This window comes from Chelonoidis abingdonii, chromosome 5, assembly GCF_003597395.2.
Source record: "Chelonoidis abingdonii isolate Lonesome George chromosome 5, CheloAbing_2.0, whole genome shotgun sequence".
NCBI classification, from domain to species: Eukaryota; Metazoa; Chordata; order Testudines; family Testudinidae; genus Chelonoidis; species Chelonoidis abingdonii.
In genome coordinates this window covers 33,806,482-33,824,520 of record NC_133773.1, presented here as the reverse complement: position 1 = coordinate 33,824,520, position 18,039 = coordinate 33,806,482, and the positions used below count along the sequence as shown (strand labels likewise).

Sequence of the window (18,039 nt, the reverse complement as noted above, 5' to 3'; positions counted from 1 at the left end):
ATTAGCCAATCTATGTGACGAAGAAATCCTAGCAATATTTCTGATCTGACTGGCACCAGAAAGAACTTGCTCCTGTTCTCATGAGTTTTCCAGCCTAAATTCCATCTGTGTTTGTGCCTGTCACTCATAAGTCACTCCTTACAACTGCACCTCATACACTTGCCTAAAGAACCATATTTTCCTACCTTAGATGTATATTAATCAGAGAATATTCAAAGATTATTTTTAAGGCCAGCCTTACACATGTGCAAAGGGGTAAAGTAGCAAAGAAAGGTAAGAGGAGAGGGACATAAGCACTCTTCTCCCCTCTTCCTCGCCTTAGGATGGAGTTGAAGAGATGCATTTTGAGCCCAGGTAGCTAGTCAGGGTCAATGGAGAGTTCTACTTTGTACTGGGTTGGCTCTGTTCAACTGGGTTGTACTGGGTTGGCTCTGCAGGCTCTATTCGTAGAGCCTGCAGAGCCAAAAGAGAGCAGATCTAAGTGCATGCTCAGCTCCTTTCAAGGTCCAGCACACAGGGGCGGCTCTAGACATTTCGCCACCCCAAGCAGGGCGGCATGCCGCAGGGGGCACTCTGCCGGTCGCCGGGAGGGAGGCAGGAGGCTCCGGTGGACCTCCCACAGGCGTTCCACCAGAGCTGCCCCCCGCGGCATGCTGCCCCAAGCACGCGCTTGGCATGCTGGGGCCTGGAGCCGCCCCTGCCAGCACAGTGGGTGAAAATTCCCAAAATATTTAGCAGTCTAACTGGCCTGGGTCTCTGTTTCAAACAACTTCTACTTTAAACTATGACTTCAAGCTACTGTCGTTATCTTTACCTTATTGAGGAAAATTACAAAGCTTTTCTTCCCACATTAAACATTCATTTTCCGGGTGAAGAGTCAACTATTTAAACACAGCATTATTACATCCTAGGAAGGTAATTAAGCTCTATAATCTTGCTGTTTGTCAGCTCTAACCATCATCTGAATTCCATTCTGCAGAGCAGGTTCAACGCAGAGGGAGGAGTGTAGGAGATGCACTTTTCATTGTTCCTACTGGCTTGGTAAGAGATCTCATATAAGAGAATTTTTGCCTATGGATCACAAGAGTCTTTGCTCAAATCTAAGCAGCAAGATGCACCTATGATTAGTCCATTCACGAGACAGGTGAATCAGCTGAACGTTTCCATCTGCTCTAGTGTCTGGCCACCAATTTGTTCTTATAAATTCCTAAGTGGCTATGCCTTTCTAACATAAAAACAGCAGGGGATGGTGGGAATACTCATCTTGAATTCCTGTGCATTAAAAAAATATGTACAGTGGCATGCAACGTAAAGACTTTCACAGCCCATTTAGTAAGAACATTTCAGGAATGTTTATAAACTGTTTCTGAAATGGCCTTTTATGCATACTGACATCACCCAGATGTCTTTAATTACAATGACTCTGGAACTTATTTCTTTGCTTATCTATCACTGCCCTCCAGCATTGGTTCCTGTTGATTAAATCTGCCCCCGTAACATTATACAGCTCTCCTTCTAGATATGAAATGGCTGTAGGTCTTCAGTTTCCTGGCTATTGTGTTTTAATGCATCATTGCATTTTCAAATAAGCTAACAATATGGTGTGACAGCTATAAGGGAGATCAAAGGCATAACACATTACCTCTGTTTCTCTGCATTGACTTCGGAATTTGTTTGTGTCTCTTTTCATACCTGAAAACACCTCACTATTTTTTTAAGTTTGTTTAATTTTAAACTTAAAGGCTACAAGGGCCTGATGTTCAGAGGTGTCCAGCACGCACAACTCCAATTAAAAAGTCAATCGCAGTTCAACATAACTGAAAATCAAATTCTATATATCTTAGCTATGGATCTAAACCTCTTTATATGGGATATAGATCATAGAGTATCAGGGTTGGAAGGGACCTCAAGAGGTCATCTAGTCTAACCCTCTGCTCAGAGCAGGGCTAATCCCCAGATAGATTTTTGCCTCAGATCCCTAAATGGCTTCCTCAACGATTGAACTCACAACCCTGGGGTTTAGCAGGCCAATACTCAAACCACTGAGCTATCCCTCCCCTCCCTAATGCAACCTCTTACCATCATAGTTATGAAGATACAGGTCTCTTGTGTATTCATGCCAGCGCAGACCCTCAACAGGTACGGGGCTCTTCTGCATTCCAAAGGAAGGGACCTCAGGAGGTCATCTAGTCCAACCCCTGCTCAAAGCAGGACCAATCCCCAGATTTTTACCCCAGTTCCTCAAATGGCCCCCTCAAGGATTGAATTCACAACCCCGGGTTTAGCAGGCCAATGCTCAAACTACTGAGCTATCCCTCCCCTATATATATACTGAACATATCCTTGTTGGAAAGTTCACAGCAATATATAAGATTCCATCATTAACGAACGTGGGGAAATTATTTTGCTACTGACTTCAATGGAACCAGGATTTCATAGCTGATTTTAAAAAAAAACAAAAAAAACCCGAGGCTCAAGATACATACATTTTTGTGTGAACTTCTGTGCAAAGTATGTGTGATCATACTTGCAAGTGGGGTATCTGCAGGTGTCAACTGCAAGTTCAACTACCTGATTTGTGTGTGCAATTCCAATGATTGCAGGAGCAAACGTAGACCCCAAAAATGTGTATGTAAATAAGCCTTTTTCAATCTGATCTGATTGTTTTTCAGTTTCCCCATAGATGAGAAATCCCATTCCAAGGCTCTACGTCATGTTAGCAGTCCCCTTGGTAAGAAATTCTGTGATGGGTAGGAAAGGATTTCAAGAGCAGTCTATGAAGCCTATTGCAGACATTATTCCTTCTCTAAAGAGTCTGTTTCTAGTATGGACAGCAGTGCAGTAGGTTTTCTAACCAAAGGAGCTATGAACTGCAACATATCACGAAGGAGTTAGAGCTGCAAGTTGGTGCAGTTGCATTACACAAAAGCAGTGTCTGGGAGTGAAACAGGGACAATCTGGGTTTTTAGGCATTTGGGAACCACAAGTGGCAGAGGTGACTACTGCCTCAGAGTTGTAGTAGCATCCACACAGTGGCTTCATGACCTGTGGAAAAGCATTCTGTCCCCTAAGCTCTCACTGAGCATTGAACCTGCCTATTTTGGTTTGGTGCAGGGAGCAGGATCTCGACCTTATTAATTAGCTGGTGTATATTTTTACAAATCCCTAGGGAAAAGCCACATCAAGAAGAACCTGATTCTGACATATTCTGAGAGCACAACTCTCACTGGCTTCAGAAGCATTTTATATAAGCTACCATAATAAGCAACCAGAAAAAACAACCCACATTCTGACTTGCAGTGGTTGCCGCAAGAGCTCACAACCTCTGAAATCGGGCCACTTAAATTAGATACCTAAGTTTAGTCACCCATTTAGAAAAAAGTGGCCTACATCTCCTCCTTTTACCACATAAATTTCTTTTGCATAATAACATTATTAGTTCCTATGGACTTCATTTTACATATCGAAAGTAACTGCAGTTCCATTAATGACTATAATTGTTTCAGACACCCATTAATTTTGATTTATTAACTTATTTAATTTCTCTTATTGTAATCTTGCCTACTCTATAAGTAATTTATTGTTTTAATGTTCTGCGTCAATACTAATTAGCACCTCTCATCAAAAGTTCATTTTCCTGTCTGAACTTTGTTCATGTGATTTCAATATAAATGTACCCTCTTTTCACCCCAACTATTTAGAAATTTGATCCAATACAAATAGATATTTTCAAAAATCACAGTACCAGTGTGATTTCACATTTCTTGTTTTTCATAAAGCCTCAGCTCTTGGAGTCAGGTGATAGTATGAGAACCTTGGCTTTCATTATTACAAAAGCAAGTTTTTAGCCCATGTGGCTTCAGAAACAGCAGAAGATAAATGAAAAAGAACTAAAAAGGTTTTTTTAAATATCATGATTTTCAGGGCCTGATATGATTTTAGACTATTTGAGGTTGGCATTACATCAATATCTACTGGGGAATGCACTAATATCAATATTTTAAAGTATCTTCCATGAAGGCACCTCAAATTCCTCTACAATACAACAGCTTAAACTTTAACAGCAGCGTAAACCTAAACAATAAAAACAAATATTAAAGTGGCATATAATGAATAATGGACCAGATCTTCATCTTGTGTAAATCAGGAGCTCTAGGATCTGGCCTCATCTCATTACCAGGAAGGTATTTAAATCTAGCTTCTAAAATTAATCTAGCTTTGATGGACCTTGAGATAGACATGGAGCAACTCTCCATGTCTCTCCAAATTTCATACCAGAAGTAATGTAATGGTGTGTCCCTTTAAGGCCACAAGAGAAGCCTTAAATAGTGGTGTGGCCTTGAAAGTACACACCATTGCATTTGGTTTCCATAAATTAGTTCTCTAAAACTGGGCTGAAGAATCAAATAAATTGATGCATCACCTAAATTGCACAAGAAAAGAAAAAGGCTTACTAGAAAGCAAAAGCAATAAGCTCTGTTACCCAATATAGATGTTACACACACATTAATAGGTATTATGTGCACAATATTAACATATTGTTATTGTGATATCATAAATGTAGATGTTAGAAAATTAAATCAAGTGAATGTATTAAGCTCTCCTCACAGTTCTGTTTACACATGTCAAGTATCCCACACCACTTTGCAAAGCTGAAATCAGCTTTGGCATTAGAAAATAGGAAATCTGTCAAAGACAAGATATACACATTTCTGCCCTGGTCCATGCTTAGGAGATGACTTCACTCCTATTGGTATCTGGAATATACTGAAAACAAGAAATAAGGAAAGGCACAAAACTTGCAAGGACTGAAGTGTTAGAACACAGTGATGAATGGAAAGCTCTCCTAACTTGAAAACAGGTCTGGTATAAATAGAGGTAGTTTTGGGAGCATGCCTTCTGTGTAAGGTGAACTGAACAGACTGGGAGAAACTGTTTTCTAGAAAGACTATAACATATTAGCTTTCTTTCCTGTACTGTACTGCTTAGTCTTTAGACAATAAATTGGCTGCGCTTGGTTATTTGGTCTCTTTAACATTTTTAAAATTGAACCAGAATAGTCAAAGTATTGGCTATATATTTTAGTAATAGATCCTATAATCAAACTAGTGGAAAATAGAAAATTTGAATAGCCAGTTTACCCAGACTGATTGTAAGTATGGCTTCTGATTTTTTGACTTCATTAATTTTATTTTTGGGGATTCTTAATGCAATTTTTGAGTTTTATGTAGATGTCCAAAAACGTGGGGGGAAGGGAGGGTTGGGGCTTTCTCTTTGTATATACCGTAACATATATATGCTGTAATGAGTAATCTCTTTGTAATGTTCCTCGGTGTGCTTTAACATAGCATTACTTCAAACAACACTACATGAAAGCATGGTAGGGAACATTTAGTGCACACCAAGAGGATCTATACAGACCAATTAAAGCACAACACATTAGTGCACTTTAGAAATCACACCCCCGAAGTCTACATTAGTGCTCTGTGTAAACAAGCCCTTAGACACTAGTAACCATTTCCAGTGTTTATTGGAAAAAAATCAATTTCGTTTTTTTAAATCAGGGATGTTGGTCAGTATTTATTGATTAAAACTGAAAATCAGAAGCCTAATTATAAGTGAAGCAACTGATCCTCATCAAAACACCCACTTGTATTTCGCTATCAGAATGATACGTGATAGAAGAAATCAACTTAGTTAAGTTTGGCAACAACCACAGATACAATCTTTATCCATATTCAGAATATAAACAAACACTTTCCACACAGTCAGTGATAAGAGATTGTACTCCAAGGTGTTCATTATCCATTCTGTGTAGATTAAATAACATGACAAACACTAACTCATTTAATAATTTGCTATCATCATGTCACATTAAGAGCAAGTCCCAGTTCCAATGAGTTTGCATGACAGATAAATAATAGGAGAAAGGAACAAATATTATCCCCATTTCTTTACAGATGGGAAACTGAGGCACAGAGAGATGAAATAACTTGGCTATGGCAACCAAGGAAGTCTGCAGCAGAGATTTTTTGAGTCCCAGCCCAGTGACTCAATCACAAGACCATCCTTCCTCTTACTGATTCCCCACATGTTATCTTGTATCGTCTGAATGTTGTTACCATACCCTGAAGCTTTCTTCACATAAATAAGAGCTATTGTCCCCGCTAAGGTCCATATCCAGTTTTATTCTTTTCCATGGAAATATAGTTTGAGTCTCACTTTTGTAAAGTCAGTAATGAAATACTTTCAGACAGAGTCCAAAACTAGGAGTCAACATCAACTACTTCCAGTTAGCCTTTAACTCTATTAAAAAACGTTTACTTCAAAGGAAAAGGAAAAGGTATAATGGGATAATCCTTGGCAGTTGATTTAACTTAATCTTCCATGTTGAAAAAAATAAATATTAAAAGGTTGTATTAATACAACGTCAGCCTTGCTTCATGGTAGTCTTTTATCAAGTTGATATGATGGTAGCTAATTATTAAGTGAGTTAAAGTATGTCTTGTTATTTAATATACCAGAACTGATAATGAACTGTGTCAAATACTTATTAGTCACTCATTCTCTATACACCTAGTTGACATTAACATGGCCCACAGTTAAACATCAGTGTTCCTTCACTTCCAGACACAATTATTCCTTCAAACATTATTCTGCTAACTATTCTTTGGTCCGGACATGTGTTATATCATCCTCAGTTTGACTAGAGCAAGAGAATATCCATAGAAAGCATGGAGGACAAAAAGAGCAAAGGGAAAGTCTAGTAAGGGTTAGTCACAATGGGTTAGGTAGCCCGAGTGGGACCGAGAGCATCTGTGAGAGTTAGAGGAGAACAATGATATGTTAGACGAGCCTGGGAGCTACTCCCAATATGATACTAAGTCCAAATTTTCAGACATTCTGGGCATTTCATATCCTGATGTAAATTATTGTAGCTCACTTGATTTCAGTGAAGTCACTAGGATTTACACCAGCTGAAAATCTGGCCCACTGCTATCTTACATCAGTAGTCATTTCTCCTGGTTAGTGTAATTTCTGTTCTGGAGGACAATAGACTGACACATTCAAGCACCAAGATTTTCCTTTCTCATTGGCAAGAAACAAAGGACCAGGGTCATCTCTAGTGGAACACCACTGAAGCCATTGGTGTTGCACGAAGGATTAATTTGGAGCAATATGTGAAGTGGATGGTTTCCATTACAGGAGGGACACTGATATCATGGAATCAGGTCTGGTGTAAGTTGCTTATTTATACTATGCACATAAGTCCTGCTGTTTTTAAACCAGATAGATCCAACCATACACAGACAGCTCCTGAAACTCTGACTCCATCTCCCAGAGCTGCCATAGGAACAGCTACCTTCATCACTGCCCTCCCCCTCACAAGTCTCCAACTGCCCTCCCAGATACCATGGAACGTTTCCCCAACCCCACCCCTTGGCTGAGCTGTAAGCCTCCCATCAGGAGCCAGGGGAGTAACCATAGTAGATTCATCACACTGCCATCCGCTGACCTATCTCTGCTCAGCCAATTCATCCCCATATTTCACTTTAAGATGAGCGGCGGCATCCAAGACATAATTCAGGTAGCTAGGGAACTACAGTATTCACTGGACTAAAATCTATTTGAAAATTCATTGCAAGAATAGCTAACTGAAATGTAATTACATAGACTTTTTATGCATGTGCAACATGCTTCTCAGCTATAGCATTGCCAAGTTCATGGGGTTTCCTACAACCATGGGAGCTTTTGAATGGTTAGTCATAGTAAGCAATGAGTAGCTATTTCTTGGGAGGCTATTATCACAGGCAGCATCTTTTGGGGATACCATCAAAGTCAGGCCAAAAAGATTAAAACTAGCCCCAAAGAGAGCTATTATTTAGGAGTAACATCACAGCTTCAATAGTCAACTGGAATGTACTTTGCAGAAAGGAGAGAGATTTTAATCTCCAATAACCAATTACAGCTGTTTGTTTCCTATACACACTTTTACTGGGTGCCCATGTTACTGACTGAACAGTTGTCCAAACAATATTAAACCAACAATTTTTCAGTTCCAGTTATTTAGCCAGGCAGCCTCCTTTCTCAGAGCTCAGAATGTATTCAAGAAATCTTACCCATTGCTAGCATGATTCTCTTAAATTTCTTATGATTGCTTGGAAACAAGAACAGAGCAGATATACATGTGGCAGGAACAGTCTTCCATCCATGACCACACCAGTACCTACCATCAACACACAACAGGTAGGCCACATTTTTGGCTTATCAACCTGGACCAAGATTTTGGCTCTGTTTGTTGCTCAGCACTTTCGAAAAATCAGGTGCCTTATTACGGACCTAGGTGTCCAATTTAAGTATAGGCACCCTCGTTTGAAAAGGTTGGCCCTTTGGAACATCTCTTCTAGTTGTCTGAATACTGACTGTGGTCAGCGTGCTTATTTTCAGGTATGTGTTGAAGGAGGATGTATGTGGTGAATGGTAACTGATGGGGTATCATCATCACTGAACACACCTTTTCTGGAAGTTGCATTATCGGTGTGGGGGTGGGAGCTGGGTTTTTTTTGGAGGATCTGAGATGATACGAGTGAGAGGCATGGGGTATGCTAGGCTCAGAGGTTCCAGTTATTTACACCACTGGTGGTTCTTTTCAGAAGGAGAATTTGTATAGCTCCCAGCACAATGAAACCCCTATCCTGAGAGGGGCTTTATAACTTTGTGATAGTAAACACTTGCCATATGTTGGATCATTGTGAAAGTCTTCAGTACTTTAGTATGTTATTGAGTGAGTAAAGGCCAAGGGATAGTTAATTTATCTGGGGGAATGTAAAGCATAAAATTATAGATATACATATTTTCTGTTCAGTTATGCTAAATCTGAGAGGAAAAAGTCATAAAAATGTGGGAGAGGAAACCTATTTATTAGCTAGTAAAGGAGCGAATTGAAAAAAAATATAGCCTGGCAAACAGTTTCTTCCAACCTGCTTGTGAGCACATAAGGGAAATTACCTGAAAACGCAGAAATTATTATGCAGATCAAACAAAAGCACTTAACTTTAATTACTGGAGTACCTATGTCTGTCTCAGGACTAGCAGCAACAACTCCCCACCTCTAGGAATAAGCTCAGGTGATGTGATTTTACTTCTGCTCTTCTATCTTTTCCACCAAGATCACAGGGCCAGGATCCAGTTTATAGAATTAAATAGTTTAGAATTTCTAAAATAAAGGAAGAGTGAACAGACTCAGCGAAAAAAGGGATTTTGCGAGGTACATGAAGGAGAGAGAGTAAGGTAGATAGTCAAACACTTTGAATTAAAGGAAATTATTCATTTTAATAACTTTACAGCTGGACTTGCTAATATCTCAAAGGGTCTGGAAGACTCCCGAGCAGCTCTAAACATGTCTGTATCATCCTCACTCTCATTCTACCTATTTAGTAAATAATGATCAAAAGTTTTAAGCATTCACAGAAGAAACTTCCTGTTGCTAAAACTTGACAACTTGACAAGCCAACATTGCACTGATGACTCATCAAAGCTAAAGGATAACTAGCTGGTTTATAAAACACTAGAGGAAGTAGATGTTCCTGCTAGTTTTTTACCATTTGTCATTGGCCAGTGGCCATGAAGACTTATCTCAGTGGTAGGCTCTCAAGTTAATTGCTTTCTTCTGAGATGCTACACACTAGCAGCTCCCATTGACAGAGAAGAAAGAGAAGTGTCCCCTCTGTTACTTCCATAGAAGTTAAGTAAACACTTTTGAAACAAATATAACTGTGTATGCCATCTCCGTCATCTTCAGTAAACTAGTAATTGTGACACTATCTCAAAGTGGACCAGGAAGGTCAATGCTATTACGACATCCACACAACTGGCTTCCTCTTCTGCTGCCCATGCAATGCTCTCTACCACAAGTCTGTTTGTACATTCCTTACATGACTAATTATAAATACAAACTACAAGCACAAGATGTTATAACTGCTTAGAAAAGAGAACCAATTCACACATCTGTTATGTGGGAAATTTGCTAAATCACCAACATCAGCAAACATTATGCTCTCAGTTCCTTGTGCATGAAACGACATGAGAAACACCATTTCTGAGAAACACAGAAGAAATGAAATTCCTGGTGATATCCACTATCTGTCTCTATGGAGGTAAGAGAGGAAATGGAAAGTAGGCTGAATGCACTTCTGTTCCGCACCTTATTCCAGATCCTGTGAATCTCAGTGCCCTCAACTCCCATTAACTTCAGTAAGGTGCATAATTTCCCATAGAAGGGAGACAGGGTACAGAGCAGCAGAGATGGAATCAGAGAGAAGAGGAAAATCAATGCCAGCTTAGAACAGGATAGACATCACCTATGCTTGAATGCCTGCGAGGGAAGTCACCTAATAGGGAAACAATAATTTTATATTTTTAATTATAATTTTTTTCCTCTGAAGGACAGTTTGCTCACATGTGAGGTAAAATCTAGTGCTTTCAAGGACTCACCAAAGTCCCCATACTTTATTTTTTTCCTGTGGTGATGCGCTGCTAGTCATGTTTGAAACATTGTCCTAAGGCTCTATTCAGTAGTTAAGCTATTTTGATACGGTTGACAGCACAACAGTTAATCTTTGTTATTCATATGAAAATGATACGTTCGTTGTATTAGTGCCCAAAGATTCCAGCTGAGATCTGGGCTTCCTTGTGCTAGGCGCTGTACAAGCATGTAATATTAGATGGGCCCTATCCCGAATCTAAATAGAACTGACAAATAGAAGGGTGGGACAGAAAACAGAAATGCAAAGAGATGAAGTGCCTTCAAAAGGTCACAGAAAGTCAATAGAAGAGCCAGGAATAGAAATCAGGTCTCCTGACTCCCATTCCAGTATCCTATACACTGGGCCACATATTATCTTAAAAATCTGTCACTGTTAACCATACTTGCAGTTTAATATTTGTTATTTATATAGTAACAATAACGTGGAGAGACAGTGGTCAGGCCTGATTCATAAAGCTAGACATGTCTGAAATAACCACAGATTGTAACCACACTTCAGTCAGAGGTAACTATGACTTAACCATGACAAACAAGATTTGGTGTCTGAACGAGGTCTGAGGCAGAAGCCATGCAGTCTTTCATTTAAATTAAAAATAAAGAAGATGTAATGTAGTTCTAACATTTAAATTATATAGTAATCCATGAACTTGATTGGGAAGCAACAATGGAAGAAGAATGTGGAGAGGTGGGAGTTGTGCTAGATTCTGTGTGGAAACAGAGGTAGAATTGATCCAAAAGAGCAAATAATACAAGTGTATAAACTAAAGCTGCTCCTAGAAAGTTTGAAACTATGGGACCATCATTTATGAGCATACATAATTGCTAGAGGAATTATGCAGTTAATTACCAAGGAACAAACAGAATAAAAAAACCTCTATGCCAAGCGATATAAAGCCCCAGAAAATCATTTATAGACAATGGTCTTCTGACTACTGGGGATTAATATTGGCTTAACTAGTTATTTTTAATTGAATACAAGTCACATTAAGCATGTTGAGGAGGAGTGAAAAGGGAACACTCACCCACTCTGTTCCTTGAAGTTGGTTTAAAGTCTGTGAATGGATTAAAAATTCAATGAATCCCAAATCAGCGCTGCTGATACATTTCAGGGTCAGGAAATACATAACAGTTACATTCTTAGGACTAGATTATGCCTTTAGGCACATCTCAGAGCAAGTTTCACCACCCTCCAAGTAGACCTTAGGAAGCACTCTGACTATAGCAACCTCTCTGAAGTACAATTCCCTCCCTGAGTCTCCCTTGTACCCAGGGGTGAGAGATGGCAGTATACTGCTGGCCTATACAAACAGTAAATTATGACACACTCCATGGGAAAAAGCCAAGGCACACTCTTCACCTACTAGTTTTTAGTGGATGAGGAACAAGCAGAAGGGTTTGGAATGCCTGCTTACACCTATGTGCCTAGACTAGGACTGTTCAAAAAATGTCCATCAAAACTGCTTTTCAATAGCAAATTGGGTTTTCAACTATTTTACTAAAGTGTCTGCTTTTCATGGAAAATATTGATTCTTTATTAAAAAAAAAAAACACCCAAACACCAAAATATTTTGTCCAAAAAAATAAATATTTTGGCTGAAAAAAAATTTTGATTTGATATCTTGCCACTATGCCTCATGAGACTGTAGGAGTGTACTTTGCTTTCCTCAGGTCTTCATTGTCCTTTACAGGCTGGGCTCCCCAGCTAGACTACAGCTCTCCTCACCAGAAGGGAAAGCCATAGTGCATCATGGGAGACATAGCCCAAACAGTGAGCCCAGCTTATTAAGGAGAATGGAAGCATGATGAACCTGAACTACAATTCCCAGATGCACTATGGCAGCATTTCCAAATCAAAATATTTTGGTTTTCTGCCAAAATATATCTTTTTTTATTATTATTTTGTACCTAATAGTTGAATTTTTCCATGGAAAATTTCTATTAAAATTGTTTTGTTTGGTCAACATTTTTTGAGGAATAGAAGCCTATTTTCCAACCAGCTCTAGCCCACTGAAACCAAGTAGCCTCTGCAGGGGAGTGAGGCAGGTTTTACTTCCTCTTATTCTCCTATGATGGCACATAGTCCAATCCAGCTCCTAGTGAGATAAATTTACTATTTTTCAAATTACAGGTGTTCATTGTCTTAATGGTTTGTAGACTGCTTTATTTCATTCAGGTGAAGGTGTAAAATCACGAATGGTTTAGTGTAGTGATAGTGACTGTGAAAGGCATTAATGTTTCTGCATCTTTTTATTTACATGTTTTATATTACCACTGAGTAAGGAAATTGGTGATTTTTTTCTCTTATGTTTCTGGCTTCTATGACAACCCGCTCTATAGGGAAAAGCATATTAAATAGTTTGCCAGTTTAATAATTGTTTTGTTTCACAGTTGATTACATCCTTCAGCACTCATCAATGACACCATCCCAGAAGTCACTGCCAAAGAAATATTTGTTTCAACCTTCTAACAAACAGCTGACTACATTGCTTCTGCAGTCCTGTAGCCCTCAACAGATAACAAGAGGCTACATCTAAAAATCCAATCTGTGAACCTTTTCCCTGTATGGTAGCCCACAAGTTGACTCAGAATAGATTTTTCTGTTCAAAGTTTCACATTATATACAATTTTAAGCAAATTAAATGTGGTAAAAGTTTCCAGTTTGTCAGCCCTGGACAAATATTCTATATGTCCAAGAACAAGCTACAGTTTAACAAGAGCATCAACAATTGCTTCTTCATTACCCTCAAATCTCAACTGGCAGATCCACCTTTAGGCAAGAAAAATTAGTTCAATCTCAGCATCCATGTAATCCTTACCCTATCTTCTGAGATAGCCAATAAAAGTCCCAATAAGTGACAGCTATACAAGTGGCATGGACTGTCCACTCATTTCCCATTCAACAGTCCATCAGCTGGAAATGACCCTCGCATGCCCAGCTAAGGGCCAGACCACCAGATCAGCAAGTGAGATACTTCATTGGCAAAGATGAGCCCGAACAGCAGAATGAGTGATCGCACAGCAAGAAAAAAAAAATGAAGGCGATGAAGCCAGGTTGCTAGATTGGGCAGAGAATGTATGGCAGTAGAAGTGAGAGAAGCAATGGAGAATAGAATAGAGGAAGGCGCAGAGAATGGAGGGAGTTGGAAGTAGCCTGTAGTGGACTTGAATCCATTCACGGTATAACTTTAATTGTACATTTTTAAATTATGTGGGACCAAGTCCACTTTGGAGGTCTGTTGTTAATACAATCACTTGAGCTTTATTCTTCTGATTTATGCACTGCCAGAAAGTTTGATAAAAATAATCACCATGTAATTCACAGATATCTGCTGTTCTGTCCATGTTGTGTTTGCTGTTTAGGCCTGTAGGCATTGCTTCCAATGCAGCTTCTGTCTGTCAGTATTGAACATACTGTACTTCTGAACTTTCATCTCCTCTGATAGTCACATCACTAGCAGTGGCCAGTTTCCTCTTTCCTCCTTCTACAAACACCTTCTCCTTTCACTTCTGGGTGTCTCTGATAATACTGTCTGATAAACCCAAATTCCATACTGCTTATGGATGCAGTATAGCTCATCCCACAGGATGTTGTGGCTCCAGGTAATGTTGTTATGCCCATCTCTATCTCTGTGTTGTGCCCTAAGTCTATGCTACTGCAAGCAGCAGCCTTTCCTGTTCTGTTTTCACCAGTCCTGAAGGGTTGTTTAATAAATAACCAACTATCGCCATTAGTGACAAATCTTCTCTTTGCTCTTGTGAGAGGGACTTTCATAAAATATGTACATGAAGCTATGTGAGAATAGTAAAATCAGGATGACAAGAAAATTCTGGTTCTGACCCCGCTTGGTGTTCCCCATACAAGTATGTAACAACAGATGTATTTCGACAGGTTTGCTAACTCTATGCAGCACATGTGCCCAATTCTTCCAGCCTTACTTACATCAAGATTTACCTTATTACACAAGTTGTCCTAATTGTTTTAATAGTTTATTCTGCAACCTTGTCTCTCTGCATTACCTAGTTTCAATAGGACTACCTGCACTGGACTAACACTGGATGATAAAATCACAGAACTGGCTTGATGTCCTTTCTATATGACTACTGTACATATTTTCTCTTCTGAAGATGAGTTATATTTGAAGTGGCCTATTTTTCTTAATTATGTCTGTTTTTTGCTCGTTTTGTTTCTTTCATATATGGTAGGAAGTATTTTTGGAAGTGTTTTATTTTCATGCCTTTTTTATCTTAACTAATCTTTTTTTAAAGTGCTAAGTACATGCATGCTCAAACATATATTTGAATGCACAATTGATTATCCAATTTTCCTATAATTAAAGATTTTGCATGTGCATTTCTTGCTCATTTGACCATGTAATAATTAATTAGCATTAATTATAATAGATTACACCTTCATTCTCTGCACACACATTCAGTTAAAAACATAGGGTTTTTTTACAGTACTTGTTTTTAGACAGAAAGGAAGCAGAGAAAGAATATCCAAAAGAACTATTTCACACCTGCTAGAAAAAGGTATTTTTAGTAATGAAGTGTTACAATATTTTTGGATGTATTTATTTGGCAAGGTGCTTGGTAAAATGAAATGTGTATATATCACTGTCTAAAATATAAGTTGTCTCCTAAATTAAGGAGCTTAAAAGGGCTGAAGAAAAGATAGAAAATCCTGAAAAGATAAATTAAGGAAAGTGTATTCCAGATCAAAAACAGACTAAGAAAGTTCTACCATTTACCCAGATGGCTGAAAGTTTAACCTGATATAAGACTAGTATGGCTATGTCTCTCATTACAGAAGGGGTTTCCATTCCTGACATATTGCTCCGTCACAGACAATCAGATGGAATGGAATGTTAGATAGATATGAATCATTTTACAGAATATATACATATATAGTATAAAAATATGATGACACAAGGAGGTCTCTATTTTTATTGCCACCTATTGTATCCACAGGGTCACCTACAAATGATAAGACACCAGCAATTATGCATGTCTTCTCAGAAAATGAGATCTGGATACATGAAAATGTCAGGGAATGGCCTAGGAACAAGACTTTTCTTTCTTATCTTCTTATCCTTGAAGACAGACCCCTCTTTCAATCCCAGTCTTGCTTCCTGAATAGGGGTGAGACGCAAGCCAGGCTTCACCCGTTTCCCATACCTCCCTGCTCTGGGAAGGGAGTAAGCAATGGCCTGGACCCAGGATCTGGATAACCACATAAGAATTGGCTCCCCACTATGACCATGTAATCCAAGTCACAATCTAGCCCTATATGAGAGAACAGCAGAGTTACAAAAGGCCAAGACTATCTCCTTCATCAGAGATCTGTGGGCAGCACAAGAGAAGAGCAACTAGATTAGAAAGTGAGCAGTTAGAACCACCTAGCTGGAGACCACAGAAGATAATGGTTCTGAGACAGAAGCCTCTGATAGTAGTATCAACTTACTCAGATGAATCATCCAGAGATGAAAAAATAGTAAGCTATCTAACCTGAGAATCCATAAATGAAAGTCATAATGACTCTAGTGATGAATCATCTGGCACCTGCTTCAACGGCAAGCAAATCAGAACAGAGAATATACCAATGGTTAATTTTTTGCAGTGTTTCTGTAGCCGTGTTAGTCCCAGGATACGAGAGAGACAAAACAATGTAAGAGTGACTGAGTAGGTGAGGTACTATCTAGACCAAATTCTTTTGGTGGAAGATACAGGTTTTTGAGCTACACAGTGTTCTTTTTCTGTCTCTCTCTTGATTAGTTTCACAGAAACTTCTGACACAAGACAATGCTGACTTGTCTACTAAGGGACGCTCAGGAAAGATAAGACCAATCAATTAGAGCTGTGAAAATAATGCGCATAAATGAGAGCACATTACATGTGCATGTGCATGCACTCATCTGCATGCTTTCATTCAGAAGTGGCCTTAGTTCACTGCAGCTTAATACCTCAAGGACATGGCAGTAAATCCAAGAAGGATTAAGCTACAGCAAACGAAGGCTACTTCACTTCTGAGTAAGTCCATCCACACCAGGGTTTAATGTTTTAAATTATGCACATTCATTTCATAGCTTCAGTTGATTTGTCTTAACTTGCCTGAGTGTCCATGTATAGACAAGCCCTTTGACAGAATCAGGGCAAAAGCTGTCAAGAGATTGAGCTGGGTGGTTCATAGGAATGGTAAGAGGATGCAGAGCATTTCACCTGCAGGCCACTGGTTGAGACTTAGATCAGACTGGTAGTGATTGGCTGCATTCAGCTGCATGTGTTAAATGAACTGATGGTTTCAATCCAGTTCACACTGGACATGTATCCAGCCATCACAGCTGGCCTTGCTGGCACTCTAGTTAGCAGCCTCAGAGAGGCCTACTACTGGATGGGCATCAATCAAGATTGATTCGATTCTTAGGGGGCCCCCAGAATAGGAAAGAAGCATATGGGTGGAGAAGCTTGCGCTCCCACTGTCCACGCTGTATCTATCTTGTGGCTAAACAGAACATTTTAGGCTCCAGAGCTGTCAAGTCAGAACTTCTCACTAGCATAAATTTCTCTTTAAAAACACTCTTTTAAGAGCTGTATATTAAAAAAAAATGCTTATGAATTCAGGAATAAGACACACATTTTAGGAACTAATGCAAAAGTTATTGAGGTCACTAGATTTGTTACCACAGTAGCACATAAATATCAAAATATGTGTAATTTACATATTACAGCTTGTTTGTACCTTGTAGAAAAAAATAACATTTTCGTGTTTTATACCATATGATGATCACCTGCAAGGTGAAGGAAGGAAGTTTGTCTTTCACATAAAAGTCCAACTAAACCAATGGCTTTATCCTGCTGTCCTAACACAGGCAAAAAATCCACCACACATTAGTGGGAGTTTACCTTGAATAAACACTTTAAAAGTCAGCCCAAAGTGCATGTGATGGTTGGCAGGGTGTCATCTTTCCGTGAAGTATTATGTAAAAGTCACTGCTGTAGGCAAGAACACGGAATTTTAAACGTTAAAATTGCAACTTTCTGAGAAAATACACAGTTTTGCCCAGAGAGTGGATTTCTGCTGCAAAATTGTGTATAAAAGTTCACCTTTGATTAACGCAATGTAAGCGAGGGTCCCAGCCAGCCTTTAACTTGATGCAGTCCCTGATAGCCTGCCAGTTGTTCAATGGCTCAGGCTAGTGGTGTGGCCATGTCAGGGCTAAAGCTCTATGGGGCCCAACACTTAGTGGATCTCTGTGCACACTCTGTCAACTGCCTTCAGCATCATGTTCCTCTCAGTGCCCCCAGCAAACCTGTTTTGTGCATCACTCCTCCCAGCTGTCCTTGAATTGCCATTAATTTTTCTTCTGCTGGTAACCCTATCACCATCCTGAGCAGGAGGAAAAAAGTAGCAGCAGAATTACACATACACTGCCCCTTCCTCCCCAGCAGATTTACCACACTGCCCTCTGTTGACCTATCACTGCTCAGCCACTTCA

At 39.3% G+C, this 18,039-nt stretch overlaps 1 long non-coding RNA gene across 1 annotated transcript in view; it reads right to left on the bottom strand.

Annotated features, from left to right (window-relative positions):
• LOC116833050 (uncharacterized) overlaps positions 1-18,039 on the bottom strand; it is a 78,047-nt gene that overhangs the window by 44,590 nt on the left and 15,418 nt on the right. The window contains exon 2 of the long non-coding RNA XR_004375596.2: positions 17,447-17,536. This is a non-coding gene — a long non-coding RNA (uncharacterized LOC116833050). The remainder of the gene's footprint in view (positions 1-17,446; positions 17,537-18,039) is intronic.